The sequence below is a fragment of the Oncorhynchus nerka genome, linkage group LG13, assembly GCF_034236695.1.
Source record: "Oncorhynchus nerka isolate Pitt River linkage group LG13, Oner_Uvic_2.0, whole genome shotgun sequence".
In the NCBI taxonomy this organism is placed as follows: domain Eukaryota; kingdom Metazoa; phylum Chordata; class Actinopteri; order Salmoniformes; family Salmonidae; genus Oncorhynchus; species Oncorhynchus nerka.
In genome coordinates, this window is record NC_088408.1 from 104,584,872 (window position 1) to 104,604,431 (window position 19,560).

Sequence of the window (19,560 nt, forward strand, 5' to 3'; positions counted from 1 at the left end):
ATCTTCCCCTTGCTTGTTGGTAACATATATAAACTTGTAGACCAATATATAAAAGACAAACTGTATACACATTCAATTATAAAACAGTTCTCGACAATAGAGGGAGAGGAGAAAAGAGAGAAAAGAGAGAGTGAGAGAAGAGAGCGAGATCAGGTGTGTGTATGTGTAAGCAAGCATGTAGTTGAGTACGTGTGTGTTCATATCCACTTCATAGTGTTCAGATATTTTTACAGTTCCCAATCTTTCTTTCGTAACCTGAAGTCCCTGTAGAATTTAGTACAGCCAGGGTGTTATGGCGCTGTCTCTGAATAGCTGTCCATCTATAAAGAGTTTGTCCATAATGATAAAGACACTTACCCTTCTCCCTGTGTTGTCTTTGTACCGGATACAGTCTCTTACGACCTTCATTTATCTCCTTTGGAAATTGGTCATTGAGACCGAATTTGGTCCCTTTAAGCTCCCTTCCCCTGCTTTTGATCAGCTCCTTTTGTTGGTAGTGTTCAAATTTTGCGATGATCGATCGGGGCCCCTTGGTCTTGTCGCTCCAAGTCTGTGTCCTCAGTGGAAAGCCACCTTGTTTACTGTCCCTTTTGTCGGGTTAAAGTTATTTTGTGAGGTGGCCGGATCTTTCCATGAAGGAGTATGTTGTTCCTCCATAGCGTAAAGCTGTTGGTTTTTGTCAATTTCCCCCAGGATCTCCTTAGTATCCAGGTTGGCTCTTTACCCCAATCAGTTGTTTTACGAAAAGATAACAATGAGTCTTTCCCACGATGACTACTGGTGTCTGTAGTACAGCCAGCTAGCACTCGTGGAATCCACGCAAAAAATGGAACACAAACTTGCATTCCCAGCCGTGAACAGTTGATGTTGAGATCTAGTCTGTTACTAGATATATCTTTATATATACATATTACCCAATTATGACAATTTTGGCAAAATTATTCTAACAAAACTACAATATCTTATTTAAATAAGTATTCAGTCCCTTTGCTATGAGACTCGAAATTGAGCTCAGGTACATCCTGTTTCCATTGATCATCATTGAGATGTTTCTACAACTTGATTGGAGTCCACCTGTGGTAAATTCAATTGATTGGACATGACTTGGAAAGGCACACACCTGTCTATATAAGGTCCCACAGTTGACAGTGCACGTCAGAGCAAAAACCAAACCATGAGGTCGAAGGAATTGTCCGTAGAGCTCCAAGACAGGGTTATGTTGAGGCACAGATCTGGGGAAGGGTACCAAAATATTTCTGCAGCATTGAAGGTCCCCAGGAACACAGTGGCCTCCAAGTTTGGAACCACCAAGACTCGTCCTAGAGCTGGCAACCCGGCTGGACGCTGGAAACCCTCCCTGTCGTCTGGGCTCAACCTCTATACCGCCTGGTGCACAGCCTGTGGATCATGCATGGTAAAGCCTGGTTTCCCTGCCTCTCACTGCCTTCCCTCCCTGTCGTCTGGGCTCATAACCTCTATACCGCCTGGTGCACAGCCTGTGGATCATGCATGGTAAAGCCTGGTTTCCCTGCCTCTCACTGCCTTCCCTCCCTGTCGTCTGGGCTCGAAACCTCTATACCGCCTGGTGCACAGCCTGTGGCTCATGCATGGTAAAGCCTGGTTTCCCTGCCTCTCACTGCCTTCCCTCCCTGTCGTCTGGGCTCATAACCTCTATACCGCCTGGTGCACAGCCTGTGGCTCATGCATGGTAAAGCCTGGTTTCCCTGCCTCTCACTGCCTTCCCTCCCTGTCGTCTGGGCTCATAACCTCTATACCGCCTGGTGCACAGCCTGTGGGTCATGCATGGTAAAGCCTGGTTTCCCTGCCTCTCACTGCCTTCCCTCCCTGTCGTCTGGGCTCATAACCTCTATACCGCCTGGTGCACAGCCTGTGGGTCATGCATGGTAAAGCCTGGTTTCCCTGCCTCTCACTGCCTTCCCTCCCTGTCGTCTGGGCTCATAACCTCTATACCGCCTGGTGCACAGCCTGTGGCTCATGCATGGTAAAACCTGGACATCTCAGGTTTCTGCTTCCACACACGGCAAGGCGGGGTGGGTCACGTAGGCAACGAGTGCCTGTGTCCTCAAACATCCTGTCATGTTCTGATCCCTGGTAAGCCAGTGTAGAGCATGCTGGTCCTGGATCATGTTATCCCTGGGACAGCTCTTCACAAGGCTATCCCAGGTATCACACCAGTGACACAGAGAGATGAAGCCACTTGACCAGTCTGAGCCCAAGGCTAGGGCAGGATGAGCAGACTCAGATCTATAGCCAGGAAAAGCTTTGTTTAGTCAAAGTAGTGGACCAACTGTCTTCATTTTGCCTTTATGTAAATAAGGAGTTACCTACACTGGGGCCTTTTTTTTAGGTCTCTGCAGAAACTCATGTCATATTACCTTTTATGTCTTACTCCGGGGTTGTGTCCCAAATGGCACCCTATTCCCTATGGGCCCTGGTCAAAAGTAGTGCACTATGTAGGGTATAGGACACCATTTGGGACAGTGTCCGTGAAGCCTACAAGTCCTACCTTGTTGGGAGTGTCAATAGGTAATTTTCTCCCTCCTGCTGCTTGGCTTGTCTCTGCATATTCACAACCACCTGTCCTCCAGAGTTATGGCTAGCTTCTCTCTTTAGCAAACACACAGTCCTCTCCCCTCCCAGGTGTCCTAGAGGTTAGAGAGATGGGCCAGGTGTCCTAGAGGTTAGAGAGATGGGCCAGGTGTCCTAGAGGTTAGAGAGATGGGCCAGGTGTCCTAGAGGTTAGAGAGATGGGCCAGGTGTCCTAGAGGTTAGAGAGATGGGCCAGGTGTCCTAGAGGTTAGAGAGATGGGCCAGGTGTCCTAGAGGTTAGAGAGATGGGCCAGGTGTCCTAGAGGTTAGAGAGATGGGCCAGGTGTCCTAGAGGTTAGAGAGATGGGCCAGGTGTCCTAGAGGTTAGAGAGATGGGCCAGGTGTCCTAGAGGGCCCGGTGTCCTAGAGGTTAGAGAGATGGGCCCGGTGTCCTAGAGGTTAGAGAGATGGGCCCGGTGTCCTAGAGGTTAGAGAGATGGGCCCGGTGTCCTAGAGGTTAGAGAGATGGGCCCGGTGTCCTAGAGGTTAGAGAGATGGGCCCGGTGTCCTAGAGGTTAGAGAGATGGGCCCGGTGTCCTAGAGGTTAGAGAGATGGGCCCGGTGTCCTAGAGGTTAGAGAGATGGGCCCGGTGTCCTAGAGTCAGTGGTACTATAGCTGGTCAGTGGTAATACAGCTGGTCAGTGGTAATATAGCTGGTCAGTGGTAATACAGCTGGTGGTCAGTGGTAATACAGCTGGTGGTCAGTGGTAATACAGCTGGTGGTCAGTGGTAATACAGCTGGTGGTAATATAGCTGGTCTGTGGTAATATAGCTGGTCTGTGGTAATATAGCTGGTCTGTGGTAATATAGCTGGTCAGTGGTAATATAGCTGGTCAGTGGTAATATAGCTGGTCAGTGGTAATATAGCTGGTCAGTGGTAATATAGCTGGTCAGTGGTAATATAGCTGGTCAGTGGTAATACAGCTGGTGGTAATATAGCTGGTCAGTGGTAATATAGCTGGTCTGTGGTAATATAGCTGGTCAGTGGTAATATAGCTGGTCAGTGGTAATATAGCTGGTCAGTGGTAATATAGCTGGTCAGTGGTAATATAGCTGGTCAGTGGTAATATAGCTGGTCAGTGGTAATATAGCTGGTCAGTGGTAATATAGCTGGCCGGGTAATATAGCTGGTCAGTGGTAATATAGCTGGTCAGTGGTAATATAGCTGGTCAGTGGTAATATAGCTGGTCAGTGGTAATATAGCTGGTCAGTGGTAATATAGCTGGTCAGTGGTAATATAGCTGGTCAGTGGTACTATAGCTGGTCAGTGGTATTATAGCTGGTCAGTGGTAATATAGCTGGTCAGTGGTAATATAGCTGGTCAGTGGTAATATAGCTGGTCAGTGGTAATATAGCTGGTCAGTGGTAATATAGCTGGTCAGTGGTAATATAGCTGGTCAGTGGTAATATAGCAGGTCAGTGGTAATATAGCTGGTCAGTGGTAATTTAGTCAACTTTAGTGATTTAGCTGGTCAGTGGTAATATAGCTGGTCAGTGGTAATATAGCTGGTCATATAGCTGGTCAGTGGTAAAAAAGCAGGTCAGTGGTAATTTAGCTGGTCAGTGGTAATTTAGCTGGTCAGTGGTAATTTAGCTTGGTCAGTGGTATTATAGCTGGTCAGTGGTATTATAGCTGGTCAGTGGTACTATAGCTGGTCAGTGGTATTATAGCTGGTCAGTGGTATTATAGCTGGTCAGTGGTAATTTAGCTTGGTCAGTGGTAATATAGCTGGTCAGTCATGCTTTAGCCAGGCTGGACTATAGAATTAGTAAAAATACTGAAAAACATCCAATATATATTGGTTGAGCAGAAACAATCTTTTGCTGAGCCTTTTCTGTCTGGAGTGAAGCTTGGAATTCAATTTTCCCTAAATGGCACAAATTGTACTACTACAATCTGTTCTTGTGGAATTTTCCCAAAGGGAAACAATAGCCGCAGGCAGAACAGTTGAAATGGCATCAGCAACTCAAGGTAGCATTACGGTGGAGGTGGAGGGAACTTCAGTTCAAACAGGACATCAGATAAGACAGGAGAATTTCACCAGACGGGACAGAGTGAACCTAGCCCCCTGGCACAGACTGTTGCAGCATAGATACTGGCGGCTGAGACAGGCTGGATGTAACCCCCCACACCACTAGAGGGATGTCAACAGACCACCAACTTACTACCCTGAGACCAGGCTGAGTACAGCCCACACACCACTAGAGGGATATCAACAGACCACCAACTTACTACCCTGAGACCAGGCTGAGTACAGCCCCCACACCACTAGAGATATATCAACAGACCACCAACTTACTACCCTGAGACAAGGCTGAGTACAGCCCCCACACCACTAGAGATATATCAACAGACCACCAACTTACTACCCTGAGACAAGGCTGAGTACAGCCACCACACCACTAGAGATATATCAACAGACCACCAACTTACTACCCTGAGACAAGGCTGAGTACAGCCACCACACCACTAGAGGGATGTCAACAGACCACCAACTTACTACCCTGAGACTAGGCTGAGTACAGCCCCCACACCACTAGAGGGATGTCAACAGACCACCAACTTACTACCCTGAGACCAGGCTGAGTACAGCCCCCACACCACTAGAGATATATCAACAGACCACCAACTTACTACCCTGAGACAAGGCTGAGTACAGCCACCACACCACTAGAGGGATGTCAACAGACCACCAACTTACTACCCTGAGACAAGGCTGAGTACAGCCACCACACCACTAGAGGGATGTCAACAGACCACCAACTTACTACCCTGAGACAAGGCTGAGTACAGCCACCACACCACTAGAGATATATCAACAGACCACCAACTTACTACCCTGAGACAAGGCTGAGTACAGCCCACACACCACTAGAGATATATCAACAGACCACCAACTTACTACCCTGAGACAAGGCTGAGTACAGCCACCACACCACTAGAGGGATGTCAACAGACCACCAACTTACTACCCTGAGACCAGGCTGAGTACAGCCCCCACACCACTAGAGGGATGTCAACAGACCACCAACTTACTACCCTGAGACCAGGCTGAGTACAGCCCCCACACCACTAGAGATATATCAACAGACCACCAACTTACTACCCTGAGACAAGGCTGAGTACAGCCACCACACCACTAGAGGGATGTCAACAGACCACCAACTTACTACCCTGAGACAAGGCTGAGTACAGCCACCACACCACTAGAGGGATGTCAACAGACCACCAACTTACTACCCTGAGACAAGGCTGAGTACAGCCACCACACCACTAGAGATATATCAACAGACCACCAACTTACTACCCTGAGACAAGGCTGAGTACAGCCACCACACCACTAGAGATATATCAACAGACCACCAACTTACTACCCTGAGACAAGGCTGAGTACAGCCACCACACCACTAGAGGGATGTCAACAGACCACCAACTTACTACCCTGAGACCAGGCTGAGTACAGCCCCCACACCACTAGAGGGATGTCAACAGACCACCAACTTACTACCCTGAGACCAGGCTGAGTACAGCCCCCACACCACTAGAGGGATGTCAACAGACCACCAACTTACTACCCTGAGACCAGGCTGAGTACAGCCCCCACACCACTAGAGATATATCAACAGACCACCAACTTACTACCCCTAGACCAGGCTGAGTACAGCCCCCACACCACTAGAGATATATCAACAGACCACCAACTTACTACCCCTAGACCAGGCTGAGTACAACCCACACACCACTAGAGGGATATCAACAGACCACATAACTTTAGTGATTTGATTTGCGTTCCTGAACATTTCTGCTCTCCCAAACCCAAAACAAAAGCTCTTTTTAAAGAGCCAACGCCCAACTTCCCATCCCCCCCCTGATCATACTGTGTTTTATGTTCATAATGATTCAAACACATGCCAATCAAACTCTTTACAGGACTGGATGTATTTGTAAACAGTGTCTATATTATGTTTATATGACTTCTTTATATATCTAGTGGATAAGATGTACCAATAACGTGTTGTTTTTGTGATTCAGTTCACTAGAATATGAGTATCAGTGAAACCATCTGAAACGGACCTTTCTTTGACAAAACAAACAAGGCCTCTCTTAGAAGCCACAGAGTTGATCATGAAGAGCTCATTTTCATTGTGTCTCTGTGTTTACATTTGAGCTGCAGAAATATAGTGTTTAAAAACGTATTAACAGATTACTGTGAATTAATATAATGATTATTCATATTTATTATTGCCTGTTATTTTACTGTTTTAATGCTCATGTTTTGAAATTGTACTTGATTACTATTTCAATAACAATGATCAATAATTCAGTCACCTCTGGTCAAGAAAGTTTTATTTCTAGTTATTAATACATTCATTGTCAAATTCAGCAGTCAGGTACTGCAATTCTCAATTATTCCATAAGGTTGCATCAGTCAGGTACTGCAATTCTCAATTATTCCATAAGGTTGCAGCAGTCAGGTACTGCAATTCTCAATTATTCCATAAGGTTGCATCAGTCAGGTACTGCAATTCTCAATTATTCCATAAGGTTGCATCAGTCAGGTACTGCAATTCTCAATTATTCCATAAGGTTGCAGCAGTCAGGTACTGCAATTCTCAATTATTCCATAAGGTTGCATCAGTCAGGTACTGCAATTCTCAATTATTCCATAAGGTTGCATCAGTCAGGTACTGCAATTCTCAATTATTCCATAAGGTTGCATCAGTCAGGTACTGCAATTCTCAATTATTCCATAAGGTTGCATCAGTCAGGTACTGCAATTCTCAATTATTCCATAAGGTTGCAGCACAATCACAAATGACATCTTCTGACGTTTCCTTGAGACCTGTGGCTGTGCTATCTAGTGGAAATCAAATTTCAGACGCTTGCTACTGACAACCGAGTGCTGATTAGGCTTGGGCGGTATACCGCATAAACCGTACACCGGAGTATTTGGAAAAATCCACTGGGGGGTTTTTCCAATACCGTTGAAACTATTTATTTAGACGTTTTTTCATACATTTTGAATATTTGCAGCTACTTTTTAAGTAAATACCTGCAGTCGACTTGTGCAATCCGTCATTTATTATGAATCTTACAGTCCCCAGTCACATGTCATGTGGTGTTTTGTTTACAAGCACACAACGAGGAGAGACTAGAGCCCTGAGGAGAGACTAGAGCCCTGAGGAGAGACTAGAGCCCTGAGGAGAGACTAGAGCCCTGAGGAGAGACTAGAGCCCTGAGGAGAGACTAGAGCTAGAGCCCTGAGGAGAGACTAGAGCTAGAGCCCTGAGGAGAGACTAGAGCTAGAGCCCTGAGGAGAGACTAGAGCCCTGAGGAGAGACTAGGGCCTTGAGGAGAGACTAGGGCCTTGAGGAGAGACTAGAGCCTTGAGGAGAGACTAGAGCCTTGAGGAGAGACTAGAGCCTTGAGGAGAGACTAGAGCCTTGAGAGACTAGAGCCCTGAGGAGAGACTAGAGCCCTGAGGAGAGACTAGAGCCCTGAGGAGAGACTAGAGCCCTGAGGAGAGACTAGAGCCCTGAGGAGAGACTAGGGCCCTGAGGAGAGACTAGGGCCCTGAGGAGAGACTAGGGCCCTGAGGAGAGACTAGGGCCCCGAGGAGAGACTAGGGCCCCGAGGAGAGACTAGAGCCCCGAGGAGAGACTAGAGCCCCGAGGAGAGACTAGAGCCCCGAGGAGAGACTAGAGCCCCGAGGAGAGACTAGAGCCCCGAGGAGAGACTAGAGCCCCGAGGAGAGACTAGAGCCCCGAGGAGAGACTAGAGCCCCGAGGAGAGACTAGAGCCCCGAGGAGAGACTAGAGCCCCGAGGAGAGACTAGAGCCCCGAGGAGAGACTAGAGCCCCGAGGAGAGACTAGAGCCCCGAGGAGAGACTAGAGCCCCGAGGAGAGACTAGAGCGCCCCGAGGAGAGACTAGAGCGCCCCGAGGAGAGACTAGGGCCCCGAGGAGAGACTAGGGCCCCGAGGAGAGACTAGGGCCCCGAGGAGAGCCCGAGGAGAGACTAGAGCCCCGAGGAGCCCGAGGAGAGACTAGAGCCCCGAGGAGAGACTAGAGCCCGAGGAGAGACTAGAGCCCCGAGGAGAGACTAGAGCCCCGAGGAGAGACTAGAGCCCCGAGGAGAGACTAGAGCCCCGAGGAGAGACTAGGGCCCCGAGGAGAGACTAGGGCCCCGAGGAGCCCGAGGAGAGACTAGGGCCCCGAGGAGCCCGAGGAGAGACTAGAGCCCCGAGGAGAGACTAGAGCCCCGAGGAGAGACTAGAGCCCCGAGGAGAGACTAGAGCCCCGAGGAGAGACTAGGGCCCCGAGGAGAGACTAGGGCCCCGAGGAGAGACTAGAGCCCCGAGGAGAGACTAGAGCCCCGAGGAGAGACTAGGGCCCCGAGGAGAGACTAGGGCCCCGAGGAGAGACTAGGGCCCCGAGGAGAGACTAGGGCCCCGAGGAGAGACTAGGGCCCCGAGGAGAGACTAGGGCCCCGAGGAGAGACTAGGGCCCCGAGGAGAGACTAGAGCCCCGAGGAGAGACTAGAGCCCCGAGGAGAGACTAGAGCCCCGAGGAGAGACTAGAGCCCCGAGGAGAGACTAGAGCCCCGAGGAGAGACTAGGGCCCCGAGGAGAGACTAGGGCCCCGAGGAGAGACTAGAGCCCTGAGTCACCCACTGTTGTGCAGCATGCAGCAGGTGATCTAGTTACAATAGGGAATTCACATCTAAATGTTTGCATGCTCTTATAACTATTAAGTTACCGGTCTAAAATGGGCCAAATGCTCTACAGTTGTGCATTTGGTTTACTAATTTATTAGCTAGTTATCTATCTAGCTAAGTGGTTAGCTTCTTCCAAAATCAAGCATTTGCTTGGTAACAGCAGAGAATCCCCTCCTGGATCAAAAGCCTTTGCTGGCTAATATTTGTTTTGTCCGTGCAGCAAACTGTGAGTTGCATTTTTGAGTTACTTGTAGACTTGTATGGTTTAGGTCAGAAACTGTACAAACGGTTCGCAAATGCGCTCGTTAGCATGTAGTTAGCATTCTCTATGGGATTTTACATATACAGGTGTCTTTTATACAGGTAACGAGTTCAAACCGGTGCAGTTAATACAGGTAATGAGTGGAGAACAGGAGGGCTTCTTAAAGAAAAACTAACAGGTCTGTGAGAGCCGGAATTCTTACTGGTTGGTAGGTGATCAAATACTTATGTCATGCAATAGAATGCAAATTAATTACTTAAAAATCATACAATGTGATTTTCTGGATTTTTGTTTTAGATTCCGTCTCTCACAGTTAAAGTGTACCTATGATAAAAATCACAGACCTCTACATGCTTTGTAAGTAGGAAAATCGGCGGTGTATCAAATACTTGTTCTCCCCACTGTACTTGTTAACATTGCTAACCTTCAGATTACAGAGTATCAGTGGGGTTTGAAAACAGAGCCCCTTGTTCAGTACCGATAGAATATACTATATAATATACAATATGCTATAGCACATTTATTTTTCTCCCAGAAGCAACACAGGCCTAATATGGAATATACAGTGCATTCGGAAAGTATTCAGACCCCTTGACTTTTACAGCCTTATTCTAAAATGGATTAAATCGGTTTTTTCCCACTAATCAATCTACATACAATACCCCACAATGAAAAAGCAAAAAGTGGTTTTTAGCAATTTTTGCAAATGTATAAAAAAAAAACGTAAATATTACATTTACAAGTATTCAGACCCTTTACTCAATACTTTGTTGAAGCATCTTTGGCAGATTCTCCCATTCTTCTCTGCAGATCCTCTAAAGCTCTGTCAGGTTGGATGGGGAGCGTCGCTGCACAGCTAGTTTCAGGTCTCCCGAGATGTTTGATCGGGTTAAAGTCCATGCTCTGGCTGGGCCACTCAAGGACATTCAGAGACTTGTCCCGAAGCCACTCCTGCGTTGTATTGGCTGTGTACTTAGGGTTGTTGTCCTGTTGGAAGGTGAACCGTTGCCCCAGTCTGAGGTCCTGACCACTCTGGAGAAGGTTTTCATCAAGGATCTCTCTGTACATTGCTCCGTTCATCTTTCCCTCGATCCTGACTAGTCTCCCAGTCTCTGCCGCTAAAAAACATTGCCACAGCATGATGCTGCCACCACCATGCTTCACCGTAGGGATGGTGCCAGGTTTCCTTCAGACGTGACACTTGGCATTCAGGCCAAAGAGTTCAATCTTGTTTTTCATCATCTGAGAGTCCTTTAGGTGCCTTTTGGCAAACTCCAAGCAGGCTGTCATGTGCCTTTTACTGAGGAGTGGCTTCTGTCTGGCCGCTCTACCATAAAGGCCTGATTGGTGGAGTGCTGCAGAGATGGTTGTCCTTCTGGAAGGTTCTTCCATCACCACCGAGGAACTGTGGGAGCTCTGTCAGAGTGACCATCAGGTTATTGTTCATCTCCCTGACCAAGGCCCTTCTACCCTGATTGCTCAGTTTGGCTGGGTGGCCAGCTCTAGGAAGGGTCTTGGTGGTTCCAAACTTCATCGATTTAAGAATGATGGAGGCCACTGGGTTCTTGGGGACCTTCAATGCTGCAGAATGATGGAGGCCACTGGGTTCTTGGGGACCTTCAATGCTGCAGAATGATGGAGGCCACTGGGTTCTTGGGGACCTTCAATACTGCAGAATGATGGAGGCCACTGGGTTCTTGGGGACCTTCAATGCTGCAGAATGATGGAGGCCACTGGGTTCTTGGGGACCTTCAATGCTGCAGAATGATGGAGGCCACTGGGTTCTTGGGGACCTTCAATACTGCAGAATGATGGAGGCCACTGGGTTCTTGGGGACCTTCAATGCTGCAGAATGATGGAGGCCACTGGGTTCTTGGGGACCTTCAATGCTGCAGAATGATGGAGGCCACTGGGTTCTTGGGGACCTTCAATGCTGCAGAATGATGGAGGCCACTGGGTTCTTGGGGACCTTCAATACTGCAGAATGATGGAGGCCACTGGGTTCTTGGGGACCTTCAATGCTGCAGAATGATGGAGGCCACTGGGTTCTTGGGGACCTTCAATGCTGCAGAATGATGGAGGCCACTGGGTTCTTGGGGACCTTCAATGCTGCAGAATGATGGAGGCCACTGGGTTCTTGGGGACCTTCAATACTGCAGAATGATGGAGGCCACTGGGTTCTTGGGGACCTTCAATGCTGCAGAATGATGGAGGCCACTGGGTTCTTGGGGACCTTCAATGCTGCAGAATGATGGAGGCCACTGGGTTCTTGGGGACCTTCAATGCTGCAGAATGATGGAGGCCACTGGGTTCTTGGGGACCTTCAATGCTGCAGAATGATGGAGGCCACTGGGTTCTTGGGGACCTTCAATGCTGCAGAATGATGGAGGCCACTGGGTTCTTGGGGACCTTCAATGCTGCAGAATGATGGAGGCCACTGGGTTCTTGGGGACCTTCAATGCTGCAGAATGATGGAGGCCACTGGGTTCTTGGGGACCTTCAATGCTGCAGAATGATGGAGGCCACTGGGTTCTTGGGGACCTTCAATGCTGCAGAATGATGGAGGCCACTGTGTTCTTGGGGACCTTCAATGCTGCAGAATGATGGAGGCCACTGTGTTCTTGGGGACCTTCAATGCTGCAGAATGATGGAGGCCACTGGGTTCTTGGGGACCTTCAATGCTGCAGAATGATGGAGGCCACTGGGTTCTTGGGGACCTTCAATGCTGCAGAATGATGGAGGCCACTGGGTTCTTGGGGACCTTCAATGCTGCAGAATGATGGAGGCCACTGTTTTCTTGGGGACCTTCAATGCTGCAGAATGATGGAGGCCACTGGGTTCTTGGGGACCTTCAATGCTGCAGAATGATGGAGGCCACTGGGTTCTTGGGGACCTTCAATGCTGCAGAATGATGGAGGCCACTGGGTTCTTGGGGACCTTCAATGCTGCAGAATGATGGAGGCCACTGGGTTCTTGGGGACCTTCAATGCTGCAGAATGATGGAGGCCACTGGGTTCTTGGGGACCTTCAATGCTGCAGAATGATGGAGGCCACTGGGTTCTTGGGGACCTTCAATGCTGCAGAATGATGGAGGCCACTGGGTTCTTGGGGACCTTCAATGCTGCAGACATTTTTTTTTATCTGTACCTTGTCACAATCCTGTCTCGGAGCTCTACAGACAATTCCTTCGACCTCGTGGCTTGGTTTTTGCTCTGACATACACTGTCAACTGTGGGACCTTATAAAGACAGGTGTTCCTTTCAAATCATGTCCAATCAATTGAATTTACCACAAATGGACTCCAATCAAGTTGTAGAAACATCTCAAGGATGATCAATGGAAACAGGATGCACCTGAGCTCAATTTCAAGACTCATGGGAAAGGGTCTGAATACTTATGTAAATAAGGGATTTGCATTTTTATATTTGTTTTAAAGGAGCAAAATGTCTAAACTGTTTTCTCTTTGTCATTGGTGGTCAGTGGTAATATAGCTGGTGGTAATATAGCTGGTCAGTGGTACTATAGCTGGTCAGTGGTAATATAGCTGGTCAGTGGTAATATAGCTGGTCAGTGGTAATATAGCTGGTCAGTGGTAATATAGCTGGTGGTAATATAGCTGGTCAGTGGTAATATAGCTGGTCAGTGGTAATATAGCTGGTCAGTGGTAATATAGCTGGTCAGTGGTAATATAGCTGGTCAGTGGTAATATAGCTGGTGGTAATATAGCTGGTCTGTGGTAATATAGCTGGTCAGTGGTAATATAGCTGGTCAGTGGTAATATAGCTGGTCAGTGGTACTATAGCTGGTGGTAATATAACTGGTGGTAATATAGCTGGTCAGTGGTAATATAGCTGGTGGTAATATAGCTGGTCAGTGGTAATATAGCTGGTCAGTGGTAATATAGCTGGTCTGTGGTAATATAGCTGGTCAGTGGTAATATAGCTGGTCAGTGGTAATATAGCTGGTCAGTGGTAATATAGCTGGTCAGTGGTAATATAGCTGGTCAGTGGTACTATAGCTGGTGGTAATATAACTGGTGGTAATATAGCTGGTCAGTGGTAATATAGCTGGTGGTAATATAGCTGGTCAGTGGTAATATAGCTGGTCAGTGGTAATATAGCTGGTCAGTGGTACTATAGCTGGTCAGTGGTAATATAGCTGGTCAGTGGTAATATAGCTGGTCAGTGGTAATATAGCTGGTCGGTGGTAATATAGCTGGTCGGTGGTAATATAGCTGGTCGGTGGTAATATAGCTGGTCGGTGGTAATATAGCTGGTCAGTGGTAATATAGCTGGTCAGTGGTAATATAGCTGGTCAGTGGTAATATAGCTGGTCAGTGGTAATATAGCTGGTCGATGGTAATATAGCTGGTCGGTGGTAATATAGCAGGTGGTAATATAGCTGGTCGGTGGTAATGTAGCTGGTCAGTGGTAATATAGCTGGTCAGTGGTAATATAGCTGGTGGTAATATAGCTGGTCAGTGGTAATATAGCTGGTGGTAATATAGCTGGTCGGTGGTAATATAGCTGGTCGGTGGTAATATAGCTGGTCGGTGGTAATATAGCTGGTCGGTGGTAATATAGCTGGTGGTAATATAGCTGGTCAGTGGTAATATAGCTGGTCAGTGGTAATATAGCTGGTCGGTGGTAATATAGCTGGTCGGTGGTAATATAGCTGGTCGGTGGTAATATAGCTGGTCGGTGGTAATATAGCTGGTCGGTGGTAATATAGCTGGTCGGTGGTAATATAGCTGGTGGTAATATAGCTGGTCGGTGGTAATGTAGCTGGTCGGTGGTAATATAGCTGGTCAGTGGTAATATAGCTGGTGGTAATATAGCTGGTCAGTGGTAATATAGCTGGTGGTAATATAGCTGGTCGGTGGTAATATAGCTGGTCAGTGGTAATATAGCTGGTGGTAATATAGCTGGTCAGTGGTAATATAGCTGGTGGTAATATAGCTGGTCAGTGGTAATATAGCTGGTCAGTGGTAATATAGCTGGTCGGTGGTAATATAGCTGGTGGTAATATAGCTGGTCAGTGGTAATATAGCTGGTGGTAATATAGCTGGTCAGTGGTAATATAGCTGGTGGTAATATAGCTGGTCAGTGGTAATATAGCTGGTCAGTGGTAATATAGCTGGTCGGTGGTAATATAGCTGGTGGTAATATAGCTGGTCGGTGGTAATGTAGCTGGTCAGTGGTAATATAGCTGGTCAGTGGTAATATAGCTGGTGGTAATATAGCTGGTCAGTGGTAATATAGCTGGTGGTAATATAGCTGGTCGGTGGTAATATAGCTGGTCGGTGGTAATATAGCTGGTGGTAATATAGCTGGTGGTAATATAGCTGGTCAGTGGTAATATAGCTGGTCGGTGGTAATATAGCTGGTCGGTGGTAATATAGCTGGTCGGTGGTAATATAGCTGGTCGGTGGTAATGTAGCTGGTCGGTGGTAATGTAGCTGGTCGGTGGTAATATAGCTGGTCAGTGGTAATATAGCTGGTGGTAATATAGCTGGTCAGTGGTAATATAGCTGGTGGTAATATAGCTGGTCGGTGGTAATATAGCTGGTCAGTGGTAATATAGCTGGTGGTAATATAGCTGGTCAGTGGTAATATAGCTGGTGGTAATATAGCTGGTCAGTGGTAATATAGCTGGTCAGTGGTAATATAGCTGGTCGGTGGTAATATAGCTGGTGGTAATATAGCTGGTCAGTGGTAATATAGCTGGTGGTAATATAGCTGGTCAGTGGTAATATAGCTGGTGGTAATATAGCTGGTCAGTGGTAATATAGCTGGTCAGTGGTAATATAGCTGGTCGGTGGTAATATAGCTGGTGGTAATATAGCTGGTCGGTGGTAATGTAGCTGGTCAGTGGTAATATAGCTGGTCAGTGGTAATATAGCTGGTGGTAATATAGCTGGTCAGTGGTAATATAGCTGGTGGTAATATAGCTGGTCGGTGGTAATATAGCTGGTCGGTGGTAATATAGCTGGTGGTAATATAGCTGGTGGTAATATAGCTGGTCAGTGGTAATATAGCTGGTCAGTGGTAATATAGCTGGTCAGTGGTAATATAGCTGGTCAGTGGTAATATAGCTGGTCGGTGGTAATATAGCTGGTCGGTGGTAATATAGCTGGTCGGTGGTAATATAGCTGGTCGGTGGTAATATAGCTGGTGGTAATATAGCTGGTCGGTGGTAATGTAGCTGGTCGGTGGTAATATAGCTGGTCAGTGGTAATATAGCTGGTGGTAATATAGCTGGTCAGTGGTAATATAGCTGGTGGTAATATAGCTGGTCGGTGGTAATATAGCTGGTCAGTGGTAATATAGCTGGTGGTAATATAGCTGGTCAGTGGTAATATAGCTGGTGGTAATATAGCTGGTCAGTGGTAATATAGCTGGTCAGTGGTAATATAGCTGGTCGGTGGTAATATAGCTGGTGGTAATATAGCTGGTCAGTGGTAATATAGCTGGTGGTAATATAGCTGGTCAGTGGTAATATAGCTGGTGGTAATATAGCTGGTCAGTGGTAATATAGCTGGTCAGTGGTAATATAGCTGGTTGGTGGTAATATAGCTGGTGGTAATATAGCTGGTCGGTGGTAATGTAGCTGGTCAGTGGTAATATAGCTGGTCAGTGGTAATATAGCTGGTGGTAATATAGCTGGTCAGTGGTAATATAGCTGGTGGTAATATAGCTGGTGGTAATATAGCTGGTGGTAATATAGCTGGTCAGTGGTAATATAGCTGGTGGTAATACAGCTGGTGGTAATATAGCTGGTCAGTGGTAATATAGCTGGTCGGTGGTAATATAGCTGGTCGGTGGTAATATAGCTGGTCGGTGGTAATATAGCTGGTCGGTGGTAATATAGCTGGTCAATGGTAATATAGCTGGTCAGTGGTAATATAGCTGGTCAGTGGTAATATAGCTGGTCAGTGGTACTATAGCAGGTGGTAATTTAGCTGGTCAGTGGTAATATAGCTGGTCAGTGGTAATATAGCTGGTCAGTGGTAATATAGCTGGTCGGTGGTAATATAGCTGGTCGGTGGTAATATAGCTGGTCGGTGGTAATATAGCTGGTCGGTGGTAATATAGCTGGTCGGTGGTAATATAGCTGGTCAGTGGTAATATAGCTGGTCGGTGGTAATATAGCTGGTCAGTGGTAATATAGCAGGTTGTAATTTAGCTGTTCAGTGGTAATATAGCTGGTGGTAATATAGCTGGTCAGTGGTACTATAGCAGGTTGTAATTTAGCTGTTCAGTGGTAATATAGCTGGTGGTAATATAGCTGGTCAGTGGTACTATAGCAGGTTGTAATTTAGCTGTTCAGTGGTAATATAGCTGGTGGTAATATAGCTGGTCAGTGGTAATATAGCTGGTCAGTGGTAATATAGCTGGTCAGTGGTAATATAGCTGGTCAGTGGTAATATAGCTGGTCGGTGGTAATATAGCTGGTCGGTGGTAATATAGCTGGTCAGTGGTAATATAGCTGGTCAGTGGTAATATAGCTGGTCAGTGGTACTATAGCAGGTGGTAATTTAGCTGGTCAGTGGTAATATAGCTGGTCAGTGGTAATATAGCTGGTCAGTGGTAATATAGCTGGTCAGTGGTAATATAGCTGGTCAGTGGTAATATAGCTGGTCGGTGGTAATATAGCTGGTCGGTGGTAATATAGCTGGTCAGTGGTAATATAGCTGGTCAGTGGTAATATAGCTGGTCAGTGGTAATATAGCTGGTCAGTGGTAATATAGCTGGTCAGTGGTACTATAGCTGGTCAGTGGTACTATAGCTGGTCAGTGGTAATATAGCTGGTCAGTGGTAATATAGCTGGTCAGTGGTAATATAGCTGGTCAGTGGTAATATAGCTGGTCAGTGGTACTATAGCAGGTTGTAATTTAGCTGGTCAGTGGTAATATAGCAGGTTGTAATTTAGCTGGTCAGTGGTAATATAGCAGGTTGTAATATAGCTGGTCGGGAGGCTTGGTTAGAGGCCTGGTGAGGGGTCGGGAGGCTTGGTTAGAGGCCTGGTGAGGGGTCGGGAGGCTTGGTTAGAGGCCTGGTGAGGGGTCGGGAGGCTTGGTTAGAGGCCTGGTGAGGGGTCGGGAGGCTTGGTTAGAGGCCTGGTGAGGGGTCGGGAGGCATGGTTAGAGGCCTGGTGAGGGGTCGGGAGGCTTGGTTAGAGGCCTGGTGAGGGGTCGGGAGGCATGGTTAGAGGCCTGGTGAGGGGTCGGGAGGCTTGGTTAGAGGCCTGGTGAGGGGTCGGGAGGCTTGGTTAGAGGCCTGGTGAGGGGTCGGGAGGCTTGGTTAGAGGCCTGGTGAGGGGTCGGGAGGCTTGGCTAGGGGTCGGGAGGCTTGGCTAGGGGTCTGGAGGCTTGGCTAGGGGTCTGGAGGCTTGGCTAGGGGTCTGGAGGCTTGGCTAGGGGTCTGGAGGCTTGGCTAGGGGTCGGGAGGCTTGGTTAGGGGTCGGGAGGCTTGGCTAAGGGTCGGGAGGCTTGGCTAGGGGTCTGGTGAGGGGTCGGGAGGCTTGGTTAGGGGCTTGGTGAGGGGTCTGGAGGCTTGGTTAGGGGTCTGGAGGCTTGGTTAGGGGCTTGGTGAGGGGTCTGGAGGCTTGGCTAGGGGTCTGGTGAGGGGTCGGGAGGCTTGGTTAGGGGCTTGGTGAGGGGTCTGGAGGCTTGGCTAGGGGCTTGGTGAGGGGTCGGGGGGCTTGGTTAGGGGCTTGGTGAGGGGTCTGGAGGCTTGGTTAGGGGCTTGGTTAGGGGTCTGGAGGCTTGGTTAGGGGCTTGGTGAGGGGTCTGGAGGCTTGGTTAGGGGCTTGGTGAGGGGTCTGGGGGCTTGGTTAGGGGGTCTGGAGGCTTGGTTAGGGGTCTAGAGGCGTGGCTAGGGGTCTGGTGAGGGGTCGGGAGGCTTGGCTAGGGGTCTGGTGAGGGGTCGGGAGGCTTGGTTAGGGGCTTGGTGAGGGGTCGGGAGGCTTGGTGAGGGGTCGGGAGGCTTGGTGAGGGGTCGGGAGGCTTGGTGAGGGGTCGGGAGGCTTGGTGAGGGGTCGGGAGGCTTGGTTAGGGGTCGGGAGGCTTGGTTAGGGGTCTGGAGTCTTGGCTAGGGGCTTGGTTAGGGGTCTGGAGGCTTGGCTATGGGCTTGGTGAGGGGTCGGGAGGCTTGGTGAGGGGTCGGGAGGCTTGGTGAGGGGTCGGGAGGCTTGGTGAGGGGTCGGGAGGCTTGGTTAGGGGTCGGGAGGCTTGGTTAGGGGTCTGGAGTCTTGGCTAGGGGCTTGGTTAGGGGTCTGGAGGCTTGGCTATGGGCATGGTGCGGGGTCGGGGGGCTTGGTGAGGGGTCAGGAGGCTTGGCTAGGGCTCGGGTCACTGGCTAAAGGCTGTTTCCTCTAATAGGAAGATCGCTGTCATCTAAGGTATTAGCTGTCTAATCTTAGCTGTAACCCCCCCTCCCCCGGGCTGTGGGTTGGAGATGCCAGGCACATAGGTTATAGTACAGTGTTACTGCTTCAGCTGCTACCTGCAGGCTGTCTGTCTGTGGGAGAGGAGAGAGGTAGAATGAGACTTGCAGGTAGGAGCTCAGTGTTCAGTTAGAAACATAACATTTGATTGTTTTGATTGTGTTGTTTTGATGGTGGACTGAATTTGTCATGTTTGTTAGATACTACTAACTTTGTAAGTACATATCTAACCCTTGCAAGAGTGCAAAGGCAGTTAACCAGCTAGCACATAATGTTTATATGTTAAATAAATGGCTAAACTTAATTTTTAAGCCCACGTTTTATCATAATTATTTATAAAAAAATATCTGTCATCTGTATCTTGCAGAGGGGGCACACTGACTTGACCCTGGCAAAGAGTACCCCGCCTATTCTCCTTACTCAGCGAGCACAGCGTTCTGGGAACCATATGTTTCTTAGATATTGGTGAGAGCGTGGTCGTCCTATGGTTATTCTCCTTACTCAGCGAGCACAGCGTTCTGG

The 19,560-nt window shown here is 48.2% G+C and overlaps 1 protein-coding gene across 3 annotated transcripts in view; it reads left to right on the forward strand.

Annotated features, from left to right (window-relative positions):
• kank1a (KN motif and ankyrin repeat domains 1a) overlaps positions 1–19,560 on the forward strand; it is a 134,580-nt gene that overhangs the window by 21,960 nt on the left and 93,060 nt on the right. Inside the window, exon 1 of one of the 3 annotated variants that reach the window (XM_065026939.1) lies at positions 19,091–19,148. The exons of the other annotated variants lie outside the window; for them this stretch is intronic. The gene's annotated coding sequence lies outside the window, so the exon portion shown is untranslated. Of the gene's footprint in view, positions 1–19,090; positions 19,149–19,560 lie in introns of those variants that run through there. 3 annotated transcript variants of the gene reach the window in all.